Raw genomic sequence first — 23,919 nt, forward strand, 5'->3', positions numbered from 1 at the left:
TACCTGTTATGCCAGTTGCTTGAAGGCTTCTCTGCTGGCTAGGTTTCGAGTCTCTTGGTGGGAAAGTGTTCTAAAGTTGTATAACTTCACTTGCGCGTTTAGGCAAGGTATGCATTAAGCATAGACACAGAGTTCTCCCATATTAACAGGGACTTGATGAAAAATGTAAAAGTGACCCCTCACTTGCTCTAGTTGCCCTTGGGAGGTGGTAATCTTTGGGGTGAATAAATACTCCAAAATTACCATATCTTTTAAGGGTCTGAGCGTGGTGCAGTGAGTTAAAGGCGTACCAGTTATGCCAGTTGCTGGAAGGCTTCTCTGCTGGCTAGTGTTCGAGTCTCCTGGTGGGAAAGTGTTCTGAAGTTGTATAACTTCATTTGTGCATTTAGGCAAGTTGTGCATCAAGCATAGACGCAGAGTTCTCCCCTATTAAAAGGGACTTTATGAAAAATTTAAAAGTGACCCCTCACTTGCTCTAGTTGCCCTTAGGAGGTGGTAATCTTTGGGGTGTATAAATACTCCGAAATTACCATCTCTTTCAAGGGTCTGAGCTTGGTGTAGTGGGTTAAGGGCGTACCTGTCATGCCAGTTGCTGGAAGGTTTCTGTGCTGGCTAGGGTTCGAGTCTCCTGGTGGGAAAGTGTTCTAAAGTTGTATAACTTCACTTGCGCATTTAGGCCAGTTGTGCATCAAGCATAGACACAGAGTTCTCCCATATTAAAAGGTACGCTATGAAAAACGTAAAAGTGACCCCTCACTTGCTCTAGTTCCCCTTGTTAGGTGGTAATCTTTGGGGTGTATAAATGCTCCGAAAATACCATCTCTTTTAAGGGTCTGAGCGTGGTGGAGTGGGTTAAATTTGTATCTGTTATGCCAGTTGCTGGAAAGGTTCTGTGCTGGCTATCTTTCGAGTCTCCTATTGGGAAAGTGTTCTAAAGTTGTATAACTTCACTTGCGCGTTTAGGCAAGTTGTGCATCAAGCATAGACACAGAGTTCTCCCATATTAACAGGGACTTTATGAAAAACGTAAAAGTGACCCCTCACTTGCTCTAGTTGCCCTTAGGAGGTGGTAATCTTTGGGGTGTATAAATACTCCAAAAATACCATCTCTTTCAAGGGTCTGAGCTTGGTGTAGTGGGTTAAGGGCGTATTTGTCATGCCAGTTGCTGGAAGGTTTCTGTGCTGGCTAGGGTTCGAGTCTCCTGGTGGGAAAGTGTTCTAAAGTTGTATAATTTCACTTGCGCGTTTAGGCAAGTTGTGCATCAAGCATAGACACAGAGTTCTCCCATATTAAAAGGGACTTGATGAAAAACGTAAAAGTGACCCCTCACTTGCTCTAGTTGCCCTTAGGAGGTGGTAATCTTTAGGGTGTATAAATACTCCGAAATTACCATCTCTTTTAAGGGTCTGAGCGTGGTGCAGTGGGTTAAAGGCATACCTGTTATGCCAGTTGCCGGAAGGCTTCTGTGCTGGCTTGGGTTCGAGTCTCCTGGTGGGAAAGTGTTTTAAAGTTGTATACTTCACTTGTGCGTTTAGGCAAGTTGTGCATCAAGCATAGACACAGAGTTCTCCCATATTAAAAGGTACGCTATGAAAAACGTAAAAGTGACCCCTCACTTGCTCTAGTTGCAATTGGGAGGTGGTAATCTTTAAGGTGTATAAATACTCCGAAATTACCATCTCTTTTAAGGGTCTGAGCGTGGTGCAGTGGGTTAAAGACGTACCTGTTATGCCAGTTGCTGGAAGGCTTCTCTGCTGGCTAGGGTTCGAGTCTCTTGGTAGGAAAGTGTTCTAAAGTTGTGTATCTTCACTTGCGCGTTTAGGCAAGTTGTGCAATAAGCATAGACAAACAGTTCTCATATATTAACAGGGACTTGATGAAAAACGTAAAAGTGACCCCTCACTTGCTCTAGTTGCCCTTGGGAGGTGGTAATCTTTGGGGTGTATAAATACCCCGAAATTACCATCTCTTTTAAGGGTCTGAGTATGGTGCAGTGGGTTAAAGGCGTACCTGTTATGCCAGTTGCTGGAAGGCTTCTGTGCTGGCTTGGGTTCGAGTCTCCTGGTGGGAAAGTGTTCTAAAGTTGTTTACTTTACTTGCGTGTTTAGGCAAGTTTTGCATCAAGCATAGACACAGAGTTCTCCCATATTAACAGGGACTTGATGAAAAACGTAAAAGTGACCCCTAACTTGCTCTAGTTGCCCTTGGGAGGTGGTAATCTTTGGGGTGTATAAATACTCCGAAATGACCATCTCTTTCAAGGGTCTGAGCTTGGTGTAGTGGGTTAAGGGCGTACCTGTCATGCCAGTTGCTGTAAGGTTTCTGTGCTGGCTAGGGTTGGAGTCTCCTGGTGGGAAAGTGTTCTAAAGTTGTATAACTTCACTTGCGCGTTTAGGCAAGTTTTGCATCAAGCATAGACACAGAGTTCTTCCCTATTAAAAGGGACTTTATGAAAAATTTAAAAGTGACCCCTCACTTGCTCTAGTTGCCCTTAGGAGGTGGTAATCTTTGGGGTGTATAAATACTCCGAAATTACCATCTCTTTCAAGGGTCTGAGCTTGGTGTAGTGGGTTAAGGGCGTACCTGTTATGCCAGTTGCTGGAAGGTTTCTGTGCTGGCTAGGGTTCGAGTCTCCTGGTGGGAAAGTGTTCTAAAGTTGTATAACTTCACTTGCGCGTTTAGGCAAGTTGTGCATCAAGCATAGACACAGAGTTCTCATATATTAAAAGGGACCTGATGAAAAACGTAAACGTGACTCCCTCACTTGCTCTAGTTGCCCTTGGGAGGTGGTAATCTTTGGGGTGTATAAATACTCCAAAATTACCATCTCTTTTAAGGGTCTGAGCGAGGTGTAGTGGGTTAAAGGCGTACCTGTTATACCAGTTGCTGGATGGCTTCTGTGCTAGCTAGGGATCGAGTCTCTTTTTAGGAAAGTGTTCTAAAGTTGTATAACTTCACTTGCGCATTTAGGCAAGTCTTGCATCAAGCATAGACACAGAGTTCTCCCATACTAACAGGGAATTAATGAAAAACGTATAAGTGACCCCTCACCTGCTCTAGTTGCCCTTGGGAGGTGGCAATCTTTAGGGTGTATAAATACTCCAAAATTACCACCTCTTTTATGGTCTGAGTGTGGTGCAGTGGGTTAAAGGCATAGCTGATGTGCCAGTATCTGGAAGGCTTCTGTGCTGGCTAGGGTTCGAGTCTCTTGATAGGAAAGTGTTCTAAAGTTGTATAAATTCACTTGCGCGTTTAGGCAAGTTGAGCATCAAGCATAGACACAGAGTTCTCCCATACTAACAGGGAATTGATGAAAAACGTAAAAGGACCCCTCTCTTGCTCTAGTTACCCTTGGGAGGTGTTAATCTTTGAGGTGTATAAATACTCCGAAATTACCATCTCTTTTAAGGGTCTGAGCATGGTGCAGTGGGTTAAAAGCGTACTTGTTATGCCAGCTGCTGGAAGGCTTCTGTGCTGGTTAGGGTTCGAGTCTCCTGGTGGGAAAGTGTTGTAAAGTTGTATAACTTCACTTGCGCGTTTAGGCAAGTTGTGCATCAAGCATAGACACAGAGTTCTCATATATTAAAAGGGACCTGATGAAAAACGTAAACGTGACTCCCTCACTTGCTCTAGTTGCCCTTGGAAGGTGGTAATCTTTGGGGTGTATAAATACTCCAAAATTACCATCTCTTTTAAGGGTCTGAGCGTGGTGCAGTGGGTTAAAGGCGTACCTGTTATGCCAGTTGCATGAAAGCTTCTCTGCTGGCTTGGGTTCGAGTCTCTTGGTGGGAAATTGTTCTAAAGTTGTATAACTTCACTTGCGCGTTTAGGCAAGTTGTGTATCAAGCATAGACACAGAGTTCTCCCATATTAACAGGGACTTGATGAAAAAAGTAAAAGTGACCCCATAGTTGCTCTAGCTGCGCTTGGGAGGTGGTAATCTTTAGGCTGTATAAATACTCCAAAATTACCATCTCTTTTAAGGGTCTGAGCATGGTGCAGTGGGTTAAAGGCGTACTTGTAATGCCAGTTGCTTAAAGGCTTCTCTGCTTGCTAGGGTTCGAGTCTCCTGGTGGGAAAGAGTTCTAAAGTTGTATAACTTCACTTGAGCGTTTAGGCAAGTTGTGTATCAAGTATAGACACAGAGTTCTCCCATATTAACAGGGACTTGATGAAAAACGTAAAAGTGACCCCTCACTTGCTCTAGTTGCCCTGGGAGGTGGTAATCTTTGGGGTTTATAAATACTCCAAAATTACCATCTCTTTTAAGAGTATGAGCGTGGTGCAGTGGGTTTTAAGGCGTACCTGTTATGCCAGTTGCATGAAAGCTTCTCTGCTGGCTTGGGTTCGAGTCTCCTGGTGGGAAAGTGTTCTAAAGTTGTATACTTCACTTGCGCGTTTAGGCAAGTTGTGCATCAAGCATAGACGCAGAGTTCTCCCATATTAACAGGGACTTGATGAAAAAAGTAAAAGTGACCCCATAGTTGCTCTAGTTGCCCTTCGGAGGTGGTAATCTTTGGGGTTTATAAATACTCCGAAATTACCATCTATTTTAAGTGTCTGAGCGTGGTGCAGTGGGTTAAAGTTGTATCTGTTATGCCAGTTGCTGGAAGGGTTCTGTGCTGGCTTGGGTTCGAGTCTCCTGGTGGGAAAGTGTTCTAAAGTTGTATAACTTCACTTGCGCGTTTAGGCAAGTTGTGCATCAAGCATAGACACAGAGTTCTCATATATTAACTGGGACCTAATGAAAAACGTTAAAGTGACCCCCTCACTTGCTCTAGTTGCCTTTGGGAGGTGGTAATCTTTGGGGTTTATAAATACTCCGAAATTACCATCTCTTTTAAGGGTCTGAGCATGGTGCAGTGGGTTAAAGGCGTACCTGTTATGCCATTTGCTTGAAAGCTTCTCTGCTGGCTTGGGTTCGAGTCTCCTGGTCGGAAAGTGTTCTTAAGTTGTATAACTTCACTTGCGCATTTAGGAAAGATGTGCATCAAGTGTAGACGCAGAGTTCTCCCATATTAACAGGGACTTGATAAAAAACGTAAAAGTGACCCTTTAATTGCTCTAGTTGCGCTTGGGAGGTAGCAATCTTTGGGGTGTATAAATACTCCAAAATTACCATCTTTTTAAAGTGTCTGAGCGTGGTGCAGTGGGTTAAAGTTGCATCTGTTATGCCAGTTGCTGAAAGGGTTCTGTGCTGGCTAGGGTTCGAGTCTCCTGGTGGGAAAGTGTTCTAAAGTTGTATAAATTCACTTGCGTGTTTAGGCAAGTTGTGCATCAAGCATAGGCACAGAGTTCTCATATATTAAAAGGGACCTGATGAAAAACGTAAAAGTTACCCCCTCACTTGCTCTAGTTGCCCTTGGGAGGTGGTAATCTTTGGGGTGTATAAATACTCAGAAATTACCATCTATTTTAAGGGTCTGAGCGTGGTGCAGTGGGTTAAAGGCGTACCTGTTATGCCAGTTGCATGAAAGCTTCTCTGCTGATTTGGGTTCGAGTCTCTTGGTGGGAAAGTGTTCTAAAGTTGTATAACTTCACTTGCGCGTTTAGGCAAGTTGTGTATCAAGTATAGACACAGTGTTCTCCCATATTAACAGGGACTTGATGAAAAAAGTAAAAGTGACCCCTCACTTGCTCTAGTTGCGCTTGAGAGGTGGTAATCTTTGGTGTTTATAAATACTCCGAAATTACCATCTCTTTTAAGGGTCTGAGCATGGTGCAGTGGGTTAAAGGCGTACCTGTTACGCCTTTTGCATGAAAGCTTCTCTGCTGGCTTGGGTTCGAGTCTCCTGGTGGGAAAGTGTTCTAAAGTTGTACACTTCACTTGCGCGTTTAGGCAAATTGTGCATCAAGCGTTTAGGGAAGTTGTGCATCAAGCATAGACGCAGAGTTCTCCCATATTAACAGGGACTTGATGAAAAAAGTAAAAGTGACCCCATAGTTGCTCTAGCTGCGCTTGGGAGGTGGTAATCTTTAGGGTGTATAAATACTCCGAAATTATCATCTATTTTTAGGGTCTGAGCATGGTGCAGTGGGTTAAAGGCGTACCTGTTATGCCAGTTGCTTAAAGGCTTCTCTGCTGGCTCGGGTTCGAGTCTCCTGGTGGGAAGGAGTTCTAAAGTTGTATAACTTCACTTTCGCGTTTAGGCAAGTTGTGCATCAAGCATAGACACAGAGTTCTCATATATTAACAGGGACTTGATGAAAAACGTAAAGGTGACCCCCTCACTTGCTCTAGTTGCCCTTGGGAGGTAGTAATCTTTGGGGTGTATAAATACTCTGAAATTACCATCTCTTTTAAGGGTCTGAGTGTGGTGCAGTGGGTTAAAGGCGTACCTGTTATGCCAGTTGATGGAAGGCTTCTGTGCTGGCTAGGGTTCGAGTTTCCTGGTGGGAAATTGTTGTTAAGTTGTATAACTTCACTTGCGCATTTAGGCAAGTTGTGCATCAAGCATAGACACAGAGTTCTCCCATATTAACAAGGACTTGATAAAGAACGTAAAAGTGACCCTTTACTTGCTCTAATTGCGCTTGGGAGGTGGTAATCTTTAGGGTGTATAAATACTCCGAAACTACCATCTCTTTTAAGGGTCGGAGCGTGGTGCAGTGGGTTAAAGGTGTACCTATTATGCCAGTTGCTGAAAGGCTTCTCTGCTGGTTAGGGTTCGAGTCTCTTGGTGGGAAAGTGTTCTAAAGTTGTATAACTTCACTTGCGCTTTTAGGCCAGTTGTACATCAAGCATAGACACAGAGTTCTCCCATATTAACAGGGACTTGATAAAAAACATAAAAGTGACCCTTTACTTGTTCTAGTTGCGCTTGGGAGGTGGTAATCTTTGGGGTTTAAAAATACTCCAAAATTACCATCTCTTTTAAGTGTCTGAGCGTGATGCAGTGGGTTAAAGTTGTATCTGTTATGCCAGTTGCTGGAAGGGTTCTGTGCTGGCTGGGGTTCGAGTCTCCTGGTGGGAAAGTGTTCTATAGTTGTATAAGTTCACTTGCGCATTTAGGCAAGTTGTGCATCAAGCATAGACACAGAGTTCTCATATATTAACAGGGACATGATGAAAAAAGTAAAAGTGACCCCCTCACTTGCTCTAGTTGCCCTTGGGAGGTGGTAGTCTTTGGGGTGTATAAATACTCCGAAATTACCATCTCTTTTAAGGGTCTGAGCATGGTGCAGTGGGTTAAAGGTGTACCTGTTATGCCAGTTGCTTGAAGGCTCCTCTGCTGGCTAGGTTTCGAGTCTCTTGGTGGGAAAGTGTTCTAAAGTTGTATAACTTCACTTGCGCGTTTAGGCAAGGTATGCATTAAGCATAGACACAGAGTTCTCCCATATTAACAGGGACTTGATGAAAAATGTAAAAGTGACCCCTCACTTGCTCTAGTTGCCCTTGGGAGGTGGTAATCTTTGGGGTGAATAAATACTCCAAAATTACCATATCTTTTAAGGGTCTGAGCGTGGTGCAGTGAGTTAAAGGCGTACCAGTTATGCCAGTTGCTGGAAGGCTTCTCTGCTGGCTAGTGTTCGAGTCTCCTGGTGGGAAAGTGTTCTGAAGTTGTATAACTTCATTTGTGCATTTAGGCAAGTTGTGCATCAAGCATAGACGCAGAGTTCTCCCATATTAAGATGGACTTGATAAAAAACGTAAAAGTGACCCTTTACTTGCTCTAGTTGCGGTTGGGAGGTAGTAATCTTTGGGGTGTATAAATACTCCGAAATTACCATCTCTTTTAAGGGTCTGAGCGTGGTGCAGTGGGTTAAAGGCGTACCTGTTATGCCAGTTGCATGAAAGCTTCTCTGTTGGCTTGGGTTCGAGTCTCCTGGTGGGAAAGTGTTCTAAAGTTGTATACTTCACTTGCGCATTTAGGCAAGTTGTGCATCAAGCGTTTAGGCAAGTTGTGCATCAAGCATAGATGCAGAGTTCTCCCATATTAACAACTTGATGAAAAAAGTAAAAGTGACCCCATAGGTGCTCTACCTGCGCTTGGGAGGTGGTAATCTTTAGGGTGTATAAATACTCCGAAATTATCATCTATTTTAAGGGTCTGAGTATGGTGCAGTGGGTTAAAGGCGTACCTGTTATGCCAGTTGCTTAAAGGCTTCTCTGCTGGCTAGGGTTCGAGTCCCCTGGTGGGAAAGAGTTCTAAAGTTGTATAACTTCACTTGCGCGTTTAGGCAAGTTGTGCATCAAGCTTAGACACAGAGTTCTCATATTTTAACAGGGACCTGATGAAAAACGTAAAAGTGACCCCCTCACTTGCTCTAGTTGCGCTTGGGAGATGGTAATATTTAGGGTGTATAAATACTCTGAAATTACCATCTCTTTTAAGGGTCTGAGCATAGTGCAGTGGGGTAAAAGCGTACCTGTTATGCCAGCTGCTGGAAGGCTTCTCTGCTGGCTAGGGTTCGAGTCTCCTGGTGGGAATGTGTTCTAAAGTTGTATAACTTCACTTGCGCGTTTAGGCAAGTTGTTCATCAAGCATAGACACAAAGTTCTCCCATATTAATAGGGACTTGATGAAAAACGGAAAAGTGACCCCTCACTTGCTGTAGTTGCCCTTGGGAGGTGGTAATCTTTGGGGTGTATAAATACCCCGAATTTACCATCTCTTTTAAGTGTCTGAGCATGGTGCAGTGGGTTAAAGTTGTATCTGTTATGCCAGTTGCTGGAAGGGTTCTGTGCTGGCTAGGGTTCGAGTCTCCTGGTGGGAAAGTGTTCTAAAGTTGAATAACTTCACTTGCACGTTTAGGCAAGTTGTGCATCAAGCATAGACACAGAGTTCTCATATATTAACAGGTGACCTGATGAAAAACGTTAAAGTGACCCCCTCACTTGCTCTAGTTGTCCTTGGGAGGTGGTAATCTTTGGGGTGTATAAATACTCATAAATTACCATCTCTTTTATGGGTCTGAGCATGGTGCAGTGGGTTAAAGGTGTACCTGTTATGCCAGTTGCTTGAAGGCTTCTCTGCTGGCTAGGTTTCGAGTCTCTTGGTGGGAAGGTGTTCTAAAGTTGTATAACTTCACTTGCGCGTTTAGGCAAGGTATGCATTAAGCATAGACACAGAGTTCTCCCATATTAACAGGGACTTGATGAAAAATGTAAAAGTGACCCCTCACTTGCTCTAGTTGCCCTTGGGAGGTGGTAATCTTTGGGGTGAATAAATACTCCAAAATTACCATATCTTTTAACCCTTACACTGCTCAGGGGTCATATGGACATTTACACCCCTGTGCGCAAGAAAAAAAAAAATTCAAAAAAATTTTTTCGTCTTCTAAACATGTTAATTTGTGTCCCCTGAGCACGGAAAAAATAAAAAAAAAATCGTAGGTGACATATTTTGGGCGCAATTGACCGAGGAAGTCTGGCAAAAAGTGGGCGTTGACAGAGCGGTCGTCAGACCCGGTCAGCGTCACCCGCGTTGACAGATGGGAGTTGCCACAAAGATATTATTACCTAATTGTTTCAATGTCTCCGATTGATTTTTTCTTAGTTTTTTTGCAGTAATATTATTCAATAGTGTGTATTGTAATATATTTATATAATAAAAGTGGTTAATAATCGCTATACTCAAAAGTATGATGTGCGTATTAGTGATTCAATTATTATGTTTATAAAACAATAAACAAATAGTTTTGCTGCTATTACACTCTATACACAGGTTATATATAAGTATTGGCATGTTTTGGTCACCATAACGAACCACTAAGTTTGTATTGAGAGTCGAAAAGCAACGAGGAGTTACCGCCACACACCAGCCAGCCACTCACTGCCACTCCCTCAACACACGCACTAAACTTTCTCCCCCAACAATACCAGTTGTGGTGTTATTACACTATATACAGACGTTATATATAAGTATGAGTATATTTTGTTCACCACAACTGTACAGCTAAGCTGATATAGTTAGTTCAGGCACTAAGAGTCGTCGCTATACACAGATGGCGGCTGGCGGCTCCCTCACTCTTTCAAGGTCACACGCACTAAACTTTCTCCCCCAACAATACCAGTTGTGGTGTTATTACACTATATACAGACGTTATATATAAATATCTACATGTTTTATGCACCATAACTGTACACCTAAGCTTGTAGAGCGCCCAAAGAGCATAGTGGCCACCCTCTAAACAGCTAGAGAAATCGTGCAGACGACGTCACCTCCGTCACCCATATGGCTCCTCCCAGCATAATCCTTTTGCTGTTATTACACTAATACACACATTATATATAAGTATCTACATTTGTGTTCACCATAGAGAACCACTGACCTGGTATGGTGAACGCAAACAATAACAGGTGGCCACACAGTCAGTAAACGATGCTGTCTCCCTCCGTCTCTCAGCATCACTCCTCACACAGCGCTAATTATTACAACAATCCTGCTATTATCACAACCCTGGTTATTTATATCACAGTCATTGGTTATCTGTAATATTGTCATCGCTAAATAATAACAATTATATATTTATTTTGACATTTTTCGGCGATGCTGTGGGCACAAGCTGAACATCAATGCTGTTCGCTCATGCTGTGTGCGCCGGCCTTGGTTGCTCCAACAGTACTGTGCCTCTCACACCTGAGAATATTGCCCACGATTTTTTTTAAAAATGGCATCTGTTTACAAGAGCCCTGAGGAAGCTACTGTGAACCCCGTGTAGCCGCGGACCATTTGAATCAGGCCTGGCACCCTATGGCGTATATATACGCCATGCGCACCATGGGACATGTTACTCAGGGCGTATATATACGCCATGCGCAGTTTAAGGGTTAAGGGTCTGAGCGTGGTGCAGTGAGTTAAAGGCGTACCAGTTATGCCAGTTGCTGGAAGGCTTCTCTGCTGGCTAGTGTTCGAGTCTCCTGGTGGGAAAGTGTTCTGAAGTTGTATAACTTCATTTGTGCATTTAGGCAAGTTGTGCATCAAGCATAGACGCAGAGTTCTCCCATATTAAGAGGGACTTGATAAAAAACGTAAAAGTGACCCTTTACTTGCTCTAGTTGCGGTTGGGAGGTAGTAATCTTTGGGGTGTATAAATACTCCGAAATTACCATCTCTTTTAAGGGTCTGAGCGTGGTGCAGTGGGTTAAAGGCGTACCTGTTATGCCAGTTGCATGAAAGCTTCTCTGTTGGCTTGGGTTCGAGTCTCCTGGTGGGAAAGTGTTCTAAAGTTGTATACTTCACTTGCGCATTTAGGCAAGTTGTGCATCAAGCGTTTAGGCAAGTTGTGCATCAAGCATAGATGCAGAGTTCTCCCATATTAACAACTTGATGAAAAAAGTAAAAGTGACCCCATAGGTGCTCTACCTGCGCTTGGGAGGTGGTAATCTTTAGGGTGTATAAATACTCCGAAATTATCATCTATTTTAAGGGTCTGAGTATGGTGCAGTGGGTTAAAGGCGTACCTGTTATGCCAGTTGCTTAAAGGCTTCTCTGCTGGCTAGGGTTCGAGTCCCCTGGTGGGAAAGAGTTCTAAAGTTGTATAACTTCACTTGCGCGTTTAGGCAAGTTGTGCATCAAGCTTAGACACAGAGTTCTCATATTTTAACAGGGACCTGATGAAAAACGTAAAAGTGACCCCCTCACTTGCTCTAGTTGCGCTTGGGAGATGGTAATATTTAGGGTGTATAAATACTCTGAAATTACCATCTCTTTTAAGGGTCTGAGCATAGTGCAGTGGGGTAAAAGCGTACCTGTTATGCCAGCTGCTGGAAGGCTTCTCTGCTGGCTAGGGTTCGAGTCTCCTGGTGGGAAAGTGTTCTAAAGTTGTATAACTTCACTTGCGCGTTTAGGCAAGTTGTTCATCAAGCAGTGACACAAAGTTCTCCCATATTAATTGGGACTTGATGAAAACTGGAAAAGTGACCCCTCACTTGCTGTAGTTGCCCTTGGGAGGTGGTAATCTTTGGGGTGTATAAATACCCCGAATTTACCATCTCTTTTAAGTGTCTGAGCATGGTGCAGTGGGTTAAAGTTGTATCTGTTATGCCAGTTGCTGGAAGGGTTCTGTGCTGGCTAGGGTTCGAGTCTCCTGGTGGGAAAGTGTTCTAAAGTTGAATAACTTCACTTGCGCGTTTAGGCAAGTTGTGCATCAAGCATAGACACAGAGTTCTCATATATTAACAGGTGACCTGATGAAAAACGTTAAAGTGACCCCCTCACTTGCTCTAGTTGTCCTTGGGAGGTGGTAATCTTTGGGGTGTATAAATACTCATAAATTACCATCTCTTTTATGGGTCTGAGCGTGGTGCATTGGGTTAAAGGAGTACCAGTTATGCCAGTTGATTGAAGGCTTCTCTGCTGGCTAGGGTTCGAGTCTCTTGGTGGGAAAGTGTTCTAAAGTTGTATAACTTCACTTGCGCTTTTAGGCCAGTTGTACATCAAGCATAGACACAGAGTTCTCCCATATTAACAGGGACTTGATAAAAAACATAAAAGTGACCCTTTACTTGTTCTAGTTGCGCTTGGGAGGTGGTAATCTTTGGGGTTTAAAAATACTCCAAAATTACCATCTCTTTTAAGTGTCTGAGCGTGATGCAGTGGGTTAAAGTTGTATCTGTTATGCCAGTTGCTGGAAGTTGTAACAAACTAGGCTGTTGTAAGAATTATCCAGAGTGGTTTATCGACAAAAGAGAATGGGAAGCTGAGCCGCATGGTGACCTGACCCCCAGGGGAATTCGCGGTGGAATTAACCGACGCTTTGTTCATAGCTGCGTATAATGAACCATCCTATAGTATTCAAGTAATTTAGAGAAAATTAGCCTTTATTCATTTTGCATTAAAATTGTATTGTATAATAGTACTGGGTACAATATCAAGAGTATTCTAATTATTGAGTTTAAGTCACCATCAGTGACGTCACGAATCAGATCTAACTTTTAAAGCGGAGTGACCGGCGGTCATAGGTCATCAGGGGTTGACAGGTCTACTATTTCTCAAAGTTTTAATAACCATCTTTGTGATCGGGAACAGCTCTGCCGTTAGAGGCTTGTGTAATTTAATTCAGTAAAATAATTCAACCAGTCTGGATCAATTAAGTACAACAGAGGTTAATTGTTATAACTTAAACCTGGCTAGTAACTTGGTAAAACTTTGACTAGGCGGAAGGATACAATGTTCTGTCTGGGGTAGACCAGACAAGAGAAAGATCAGTGTGGTCACGGAAGCAGCTGGGATAAGAGGTCAACATCTTACCTCTCCCCAAGACCAGCACAACACCCAGAGCTGGTCGCCCAAGGTATAGTTGCTATTGTAAATTATAGGGATAGTCTTCTCATTTGCCATTCAGGTCAAGTAGGGAGTGTTAAAGTGATAGGGAGTGAACACATTTAGATTTTGTTTTAGTTTTCTCTTAATAAATTAAATTTGTTATTAATTTGCATTTTATTGTTTCCATTTGGTTATGTGTAAACTTGTCCTGGTCACGTGGTCCACACGAGGCAGAGTTGCATTGGGCGCCGATTCTAACATCGAATCGGAATTATCATTACCGTGTAATTTATTCCACACTCAAGGTCATCGTTTACAGTGGGGATCAAGCCCCTAGGTTGATTAATTAGCGTGATCGATCCAGACCTCGATCATTGCTCTTGTATTACTGGTCTGGTGGTGGCAGCAGAGGTGACTCTAGGGTTTTGTTCAGAGCTTAGGTCACGTCATACTGGGTGTAGAATCCTAAGTCGGTCAATCGTCTTAGGACCACGTGGCGTGGAGTTGGCTTTGGTAAAAGTTTTGGAGTCCCTTGGTAGAGAATAATAAGTAAGAATACGGGTAGAGGGAGTAGAAGGTAGAGAAGTAGAGAGAGGAACCCAAACCCGTGTTTGGGTTCATTTGAGGTGAAAATCTCTGATTTTGGCGAAAATTCGAATTAATGAGTGTTGAAACCGCCCGATGTGTCAGTATTGTTCTGTATACAACGTCAGTAGTAAATAATAACGTATTTATATCTGGGAACGAGAAACCCAAATTTTTGTGAATTAAAGGAGTTTTGTGATATTTGGGGTGATAGAATATTTTTCCCTCGGAGTCAGGAAAATTGGCAGAGTCCAGCAATTGAGTAAAAACGCAGTTTTTGATAAAAATTCAATTTTTAGTAAGCATTTATAGGTCCTGGGTGTCTATATTAATCGCTAGAGCGGTTTATTAACGTAAAACTAGTTATTTTCCTTCAGAACAAAAATTTTGATTTTTCAGCGTTTAAGCGGAAAAGCGCGGGACTTAGTTTTTTTTCAGCGCGGCTGGTCCCGCTCCATCAGTCATCAGGGGCCACGCTGCTCACTTCAAGCTCGTTTAGTATTCAAGTACAGTAAATATTCTTTATTAATCCATCACATGTGCTGCGCGTTAGTTGCGTTATCATTTAATTTGTTTTATATAAATTAGATTCTTTAATTTTTTTTAACGTAAAGGACTTAGGTTTCAGCAATAGAACTGCGGGATATTTCACGGTCAGACACGAGTGCGGGGCAGACACTCATTCATTGGATTCACTTCAGCGATTCTCTCGATAAATCGTTGTATTTCCTATTTTGGGAATTTAGTAGTTTTCTCTTAGAAAAGAGTTGTGATTTTTTTTTTGTGTAAGATCACGGTTGTAGTGAGTCCGGGTCGAGGGTGTACTAAAGGGTAGTTTAGAAGAGACGTGGCACACCAGGAATCACGGAAAATGTTTAACCCAGATAATTACCAGTCAGTGGGGACCAGTGGGAGTGGAAGTGGAAATGTAGAGGACAGCACCTCTTCCGACACCACTGGGGACCACCTAGGTACACCTCATCCGTCACTACAACAACCCCAACCCCATCCTCAATTCCCATACCAACCCTTCCCCCAACCCCAGGCCACTCCATACCCATTCCAACCCCAGGCCACCCCATACCCATATCCATTCCAACCCCAGGCCACCCCATACCCATACCCATTCCAACCCCAGGCCACCCCATACCCATTCCAACCCCAGGCCACCCCATACCCATACCCATTCCAGCCCCAGGCCACCCCATACCCACCCCAACCTCAATCCACACCCCAGCCTGAGGTCACCCACACCATACCTCAACCCCAACCTCCATCCACACCCCAACCCCAGGCCACCCCATACCCATACCCATACCCATTCCAGCCCCAGGCCACCCCATACCCACCCCAACCTCAATCCACACCCCAGCCTGAGGTCACCCACACCATACCTCAACCCCAACCTCAATCCACACCCCAACCCGAGGCCACCCACACCATACCTCAACCCCAACCTCCATCCACACCCCAACCCCAGGCCACCCACACCATACCTCAACCCCAACCCCAGGCCGCCACAGCCTTCGACAGGCAGATGCGCACGGAGACGCCGGGCACTCAGTTGTCGCCATACGTAGAGGCGTTAAGTAAAGGCGAGGGAGCCAAGCCGAGTAACTGTGGCGCGGGTTCATCAGGCGGGAAGCAGCCCTCAGCTGCAAGTTCGAGCCACCCTGCGCGGGGTACCAACAGAGATCCGCGGAGGTGTTACTCCTGCTGGAAGCGCGGGCATATACAGAGGGATTGCGAAGTCACTCCTACGAAAGCATGAAAGCAGGCTCCTAGTGATGGTAGGCCTACTTTTGAGGTGAAAGTGGAAGGTGTGAGATTGACAGCTTTTGTTGATACAGGAAGCCAGGCAACGGTAATTAAAAAGTCAGCCTTCAGCAATTTTAAGTATGCACGTCTTCAACGTTGCGCAAAGACACTAACAGCAGTCAATGGGGAAAAGATTGAGATCGTAGGTCAAGGTACAGTTAATTTTGAGATTGATGGGGCATTGCAGCCTCACACATGTACGATCGTAGAGAACCTTGATTTTCCTGGTCACATCTTATTGGGAACTGATTTTCTGTCGCGATTTGATTATTCCTTGTCTGCTCAAGAAGGGGCTAGGAACTGCAGGTTGCAGTTGGGACAGACTTCCTACCCAGTGGAGATGATCGACCATCCCCCAGTTGTAGCTTCAATTAAACGGAAGCTGAAATATAATGCGCACTTTCCAAAATTGATTTTTAAGTCTCTTCCAGACACAGTTAAGAGGTCATGCGCCTTGCATGCATTGACCAAACAGAGTTGCCCACCACATTCTGTTAAATTTATTAAAGTAGCCGTGGGACGTCACATACAACCAGGTACCACCCTTCAGGTGGCTGGGAGATGTGATAGTTTATTAATTCCTCATCACTTAGTTGTAGTGCTCGATAAAGGGGCACTCATTCCAGTTGTCAATCTTTCACATAAGACTTTTCGCTTCAGGGCAGGTGATAGGGTATCTCAGGGAACCATGGTGGAGGACACAGAAATCTTTCACCATGAGTCAGCTGAGACGCCAGCCGTCACTGCACAATGTAGTGCACTGAATATGTTGAAAACTAAAACACCATCCAAAGTACAATACGAAACGAGAAATGTTGCACAGAATGTAGAGGAGGTAGAAAAATTAATATCAGGACTTGATTTGCAACATGTTACACAGGCGGATAGGAAGGCACTGAGAGGAGTTTTACGAAAATTCCCGAAATTGTTTGCGACAGAGGATGACCAGATTGGTCTCCTTGATAAGATCGAGCACACCATTCCAACTGGTGACCATTTGCCTGTGTACACAAGACAGTGGAGGTTGCCGGAACAGGCAAAGAACATTATCAGGGAGGAGTGCCAGAAAATGTTGAGATAGGGCGTGATAGAGCCTAGTACGTCACCGTGGCTCTCTCCTGTTGTACTAGTTCGGAAACCGGACGGTAGTTATCGTTTCTGTGTTGACTACCGGAAGGTGAACGAATTAACTAAGGGTGATGTGTATCCGTTGCCCCGAATACAGGAGATAATAGATCAATTTGGTGCTGCTAAATATTTCTCAACTCTTGACGCAAAATCGGCGTATTGGGCGATTCCGGTGGCAGAACAGGATAGGGAAAAAACAGCATTCTCGGATGGTAGGCACACTTATCAATTCCGTAGGATGCCGTTTGGTTTGAAGACAGCGCCTTCGTCGTTTCAGAGGGCCATCAACTTTATCCTTAGTCCGGTACTGGGTAGGCATTCTTTAGCGTACCTGGATGATGTTGTGATATATTCCAGGACGTTTGAGGAACACCTGCAGGACTTGACTGAGACTTTGAAGTTGTTAGATCAGGCAGGTTTCAGGCTGAATGTTCAGAAGTGCACCCTGGCGGCTCAGAAATTCAAATTTCTGGGGTTCCAGGTGTGCCCAGACGGTATCCGACCTGACCCAGATTCTTGCCGCGCCATTGCTGACATGCCTACTCCAAGGACAGCAAAGGACGTGCGTAGGTTTTTGGGGGCGGCCGGATATTTTCGTCGTCATATTGAAGGTTTCGCTGGCATTTCAGCACCCCTGACTGATCTGACAAAGAAAAATGCGAAGTTTGTGTGGAAATCAGAACATGACGAGGCCTATCGCAAACTGAAAGACCAACTAATCACGACACCGGTATTGGCTATTCCTGATTTTGAGAAAGAGTGGGAGGTGCACACTGACGCCAGCGGTATTGCTATTGGCGGGTGCTTAATTCAGCGAGATGCAGATAATTTACCCCATCCAGTAGCCTATTTCAGTAGGAAGGTCAAAGGACCTGAAGTTCGCTATTCAGCTACGGATCGGGAGGCACTGGCAGTAGTAGAATCAGTTAGGTATTTCGAGCCTTACCTATTTCAGCGGCATTTTGTAATCTACACAGACCATCGAGCGTTAACACACATATTTAAGAAGCGAACAAAATGCCCACGAATGTCACGCTGGTCTCACGAACTTTTGGCCCACTCATTCCAGATCTTGTACAAGCCTGGTCCAGCACATGTTGTGCCAGATACGCTAAGTAGAAATATAGCGGCAGTTCAAATTAATGAAAACATTGAAACCATTCCATCAGATAAAATGAGAGAATACCAGATGAGCGAGCCTAGATGGAAAGAAATTATTGAGTATTTAGAAGGAGGAAAATACCCGAAAAAGAAAAAGAACTTACCTATACATGATTTTGAGATGAAACAGGGCGTCCTGTATTATGTTAATAGCCAGAATGATAGGGCAGTATTTCAGCTAGTTATTCCGGACGCGTTGCGGTCATCAGCGTTGAAGCTTGCGCATGCTTCAAAAATTGCAGGGCATCCGGGGATCTTTAAAACGCACTTAAAAGCAAAGTCTCTATTTTATTTTCCAGGATTACTTTCTGAGGTAATCAATTTCGTGAAGTCGTGCCCTCGTTGCCAGAGGAGGAAAGGTACCCTTAAGGTACAAGCCCCACTTCAGGAATTTCCTGAAATTCGTGAACCGTTAGATCGTGTGGGGGCCGATCTGATTGATTTACACCACAGTCATGCGGGTAACAGATACGTGTTGGTGCTAGTTGACCATCTGTCTAGATACACTACACTAGTTGCATTACCTCAGAAGGATTCTCGTACGGTTGCAGATGCGTTCTTGCGTAGGTTCGTTACTGTATTCGGACCTCCTAAAGTTTTAGTCTCTGACCGGGGTCAAGAATTCAATGGGAATATATTTAGAGAAGTTTGTAAGATTTTAGAGACAACTTCGGCTTTTACAACAGCCTACCACCCACAAGCAAACGGAATGACGGAACGGACTAATCGTTCAGTCAAGGATATGCTTGCAATCCTTGCTGAACATGATGCAAACACCTGGGATGAACACCTACCCTATGTTCAGTTCGCCTTGAATACTGCCATCCACCAATCAATTAACACCCAACCACTTCACTTGTTTACTGGTAATTCATGCAATTTCCCCTCAGGTCTGCTTAACAGACATAATGTTGCATACGGGGAGGACTATCCTTCAGAGGTCCTGGGTAAAATGAGAAATGCATGGAATATTGCAGCTGAAGCGTCCAAGAAGGCACGGACTCGGTATGCTCATTTTTATGACAAGAAAGTGCGCCCTCTTGAGTTGAAGGAAGGAAGCCTCGTATTGAGAGTGAATGAGGCTGCGCCCGCCAATCAGAGCAGGAAACTAGCTCCGAGGTGGCGAGGACCATATAGAGTAATTAAAAGGGCGGGGCCAGTTAATCTTGTTATAAAAGGAGTGTTCGAGGACCAGGTGGAAAGGACAATTCATGTGAATAAATTGAAACATTATCATGCTAGAGAGGAATTAGAACTGCCTTCAGCGGGTCTAGTTCCTGACTCAGCAGTGCTGACTCATGGCTTCACCGACGAGTCAGAAGATGAGGATGACCCTCTGTCATCGCTCATCAGTAGTCAGGTGCAGTCTCGCCACCCTATGGTGACGAGATCTCGCGCTATACAGTAAAGTAACTTCCTTGGTTAGTATAATTTAGTATTCATTAGATTTTCCTGTAAAGGCAATGAGATGTACTATGTCTATACTTGACTCAGGTAGCAACTTTTACCGTGCTCTGGGGTTCCACCTCCACCAAACCCAGAGTATATCTATGCTTCCGCTGTGTTGTGTCTGTCTGTTCCCAGGTCTGATTGGTACACCGACCCAGTTGTTCCAGCCACACGTGAACCCTTGTCTGTAAAGACCGAGGGGGGAGGCACGTTACACAAAGCCCTCCCCCCACCAGGCCCAGTAACCCATACATCAGTTACTTTGGGGATGAGTGACTGTCCAAGAGTCACCCGGCCGACGCCTCACGTCACTAACGAGGTTGTCAGGGCCAGCGAGCTGTCCACATTATAGCAGTCACCGGAGGTGCCATACAACGCCGGGGTAGCTGTCTCGAGATCACCACTACCCACCTGCTGCGTCATCAAGACTGCAGCCATTCCAGCAGTGTTGGAGGAGAGGTCAAGAAATGGAAGCACGTAGCAGTACTCAAGAATTTCGCCGGAAGATTAATGATTACGTCATCTGAAGTAACAAGAAAGCGGAAGTAAGGCGGTCACAGGTGGAAGGCACGGTTTCCCTACAGAGTACCGGGACTCGCCAATAGAAGGTCGCAAAATTGTCTCCTTTGGCCTAAAGTCGGCGGTACGAGGGTATACACAGTTGGTGTTTACGGCCTAGTAACCTGGTGACATTAAGAAACGCCTGAGATGACGTGAGCAATGATGGAAGACGAGATTCACCTGTTCTGCAAACAAGCAACCCGCCTCTACGACCTTCTGACACCACTCCTGCTAAGAGACACCGTTGGTACATCCAGTCCTGCTCTGCTGTGGTCATCTGCGACAAGTTTAACATCAAGACTACCGTGTGAACTGTGATTGATACGAAGGCGTGTGGACTGTCGAGAGCAAGATTAATGGCCGAAGTAACAGTATTCTACAGCTGTCACTTGGCACTCCGCTCTACTACACTCTGTCGTCATTCAGGAGTACCGGATGGGAGTACAAGAGGACCAGGTATTGATGTCTACACATGGGGAGAAGCAAGATCGACACCGTCATCGTCAGCGACTACATTCAGCATCCAGCAGCATCGATTTTTTTTTTTTTCGATTACTCAATATGAACAATTGATACAAACAACAAAGTGGCTCTGAACATCTGTGTAAAGAACATCTGGACACTTTTGTTTAAATGTTGAAAAACAGATTTAGAATCAATACTTTATAAATGTTGAAAAACAGATTTAAAATAATAATTGGTATAATATGAATTTTACTCTATAAATTGGTCAGTAATCAAAATCGAAGCCCCTGTGTAATTGTCTCAGCCCAGAACAAACGGTTATGGAAAATTATGTTGTGCTATTTTTTGCAGAATGTTTGAACACAGGAGAGGCGGACCAATATAAACATTGACACTTCTAGTGAGTGAGAACACTTGGCGGTACAGTCAGCTGAAACCTGTGATATAGTATAGGAATTTTTATTTTTAGATACATGTAATAAACGTTAGGTGTGTTCCTTAGCATGTCAAGGTTGACATTGATGGGGAGTGGTTAGTACACGGATGTGAACTTGATAGTTCCGTAGTACGCTCCCGGATGACTGAAAGTTCAGTCTGATGATATAACTTTAATGTTTATGTTTGAGCACGGTGTGGCCGGCTCTAGAGGACACATGGACTTGGCTAGTGAAGAGCCAAGAGAGTTTAATAGCTAGTTTTTGATGGTAGAATAGGGACATGTTATTTAGCTATGTCAGTAAGGGTAGGATGTATGTTTCCTGATATTGGAGGATTGCTGTCAGTTGACAGCTGAGAAATTTATGAAATATGAACATGTTTATTATGATGTTGGACTATTATTTGTCAAATTTTATTAGTTAGGTTAGCTTTTGTTTGTGGCATGAGTTGAATTGTGGGTTTGGATACTAAACCTCGTGAATTTTAACAAATTAACAAGGTTTACTAAGTGCTTGTGCGGGGGGGGTTGTAACAAACTAGGCTGTTGTAAGAATTATCCAGAGTGGTTTATCGACAAAAGAGAATGGGAAGCTGAGCCGCATGGTGACCTGACCCCCAGGGGAATTCGCGGTGGAATTAACCGACGCTTTGTTCATAGCTGCGTATAATGAACCATCCTATAGTATTCAAGTAATTTAGAGAAAATTAGCCTTTATTCATTTTGCATTAAAATTGTATTGTATAATAGTACTGGGTACAATATCAAGAGTATTCTAATTATTGAGTTTAAGTCACCATCAGTGACGTCACGAATCAGATCTAACTTTTAAAGCGGAGTGACCGGCGGTCATAGGTCATCAGGGGTTGACAGGTCTACTATTTCTCAAAGTTTTAATAACCATCTTTGTGATCGGGAACAGCTCTGCCGTTAGAGGCTTGTGTAATTTAATTCAGTAAAATAATTCAACCAGTCTGGATCAATTAAGTACAACAGAGGTTAATTGTTATAACTTAAACCTGGCTAGTAACTTGGTAAAACTTTGACTAGGCGGAAGGATACAATGTTCTGTCTGGGGTAGACCAGACAAGAGAGAGATCAGTGTGGTCACGGAAGCAGCTGGGATAAGAGGTCAACATCTTACCTCTCCCCAAGACCAGCACAACACCCAGAGCTGGTCGCCCAAGGTATAGTTGCTATTGTAAATGATAGGGATAGTCTTCTCATTTGCCATTCAGGTCAAGTAGGGAGTGTTAAAGTGATAGGGAGTGAACACATTTAGATTTTGTTTTAGTTTTCTCTTAATAAATTAAATTTGTTATTAATTTGCATTTTATTGTTTCCATTTGGTTATGTGTAAACTTGTCCTGGTCACGTGGTCCACACGAGGCAGAGTTGCATTGGGCGCCGATTCTAACATCGAATCGGAATTATCATTACCGTGTAATTTATTCCACACTCAAGGTCATCGTTTATAGTGGGGATCAAGCCCCTAGGTTGATTAATTAGCGTGATCGATCCAGACCTCGATCATTGCTCTTGTATTACTGGTCTGGTGGTGGCAGCAGAGGTGACTCTAGGGTTTTGTTCAGAGCTTAGGTCACGTCATACTGGGTGTAGAATCCTAAGTCGGTCAATCGTCTTAGGACCACGTGGCGTGGAGTTGGCTTTGGTAAAAGTTTTGGAGTCCCTTGGTAGAGAATAATAAGTAAGAATACGGGTAGAGGGAGTAGAAGGTAGAGAAGTAGAGAGAGGAACCCAAACCCGTGTTACAGAAGGGTTCTGTGCTGGCTGGGGTTCGAGTCTCCTGGTGGGAAAGTGTTCTATAGTTGTATAAGTTCACTTGCGCATTTAGGCAAGTTGTGCATCAAGCATAGACACAGAGTTCTCATATATTAACAGGGACATGATGAAAAAAGTAAAAGTGACCCCCTCACTTGCTCTAGTTGCCCTTGGGAGGTGGTAGTCTTTGGGGTGTATAAATACTCCGAAATTACCATCTCTTTTAAGGGTCTGAGCATGGTGCAGTGGGTTAAAGGTGTACCTGTTATGCCAGTTGCTTGAAGGCTTCTCTGCTGGCTAGGTTTCGAGTCTCTTGGTGGGAAAGTGTTCTAAAGTTGTATAACTTCACTTGCGCGTTTAGGCAAGGTATGCATTAAGCATAGACACAGAGTTCTCCCATATTAACAGGGACTTGATGAAAAATGTAAAAGTGACCCCTCACTTGCTCTAGTTGCCCTTGGGAGGTGGTAATCTTTGGGGTGAATAAATACTCCAAAATTACCATATCTTTTAAGGGTCTGAGCGTGGTGCAGTGAGTTAAAGGCGTACCAGTTATGACAGTTGCTGGAAGGCTTCTCTGCTGGCTAGTGTTCGAGTCTCCTGGTGGGAAAGTGTTCTGAAGTTGTATAACTTCATTTGTGCATTTAGGCAAGTTGTGCATCAAGCATAGACGCAGAGTTCTCCCATATTAAGAGGGACTTGATAAAAAACGTAAAAGTGACCCTTTACTTGCTCTAGTTGCGGTTGGGAGGTAGTAATCTTTGGGGTGTATAAATACTCCGAAATTACCATCTCTTTTAAGGGTCTGAGCGTGGTGCAGTGGGTTAAAGGCGTACCTGTTATGCCAGTTGCATGAAAGCTTCTCTGTTGGCTTGGGTTCGAGTCTCCTGGTGGGAAAGTGTTCTAAAGTTGTATACTTCACTTGCGCATTTAGGCAAGTTGTGCATCAAGCGTTTAGGCAAGTTGTGCATCAAGCATAGATGCAGAGTTCTCCCATATTAACAACTTGATGAAAAAAGTAAAAGTGACCCCATAGGTGCTCTACCTGCGCTTGGGAGGTGGTAATCTTTAGGGTGTATAAATACTCCGAAATTATCATCTATTTTAAGGGTCTGAGCGTGGTGCAGTGGGTTAAAGGCGTACCTGTTATGCCAGTTGCATGAAAGCTTCTCTGCTGATTTGGGTTCGAGTCTCTTGGTGGGAAAGTGTTCTAAAGTTGTATAACTTCACTTGCGCGTTTAGGCAAGTTGTGTATCAAGTATAGACACAGAGTTCTCCCATATTAACAGGGACTTGATGAAAAAAGTAAAAGTGACCCCTAA

This window comes from Procambarus clarkii, chromosome 21 (assembly GCF_040958095.1).
Source record: "Procambarus clarkii isolate CNS0578487 chromosome 21, FALCON_Pclarkii_2.0, whole genome shotgun sequence".
In the NCBI taxonomy this organism is placed as follows: Eukaryota; Metazoa; Arthropoda; class Malacostraca; order Decapoda; family Cambaridae; genus Procambarus; species Procambarus clarkii.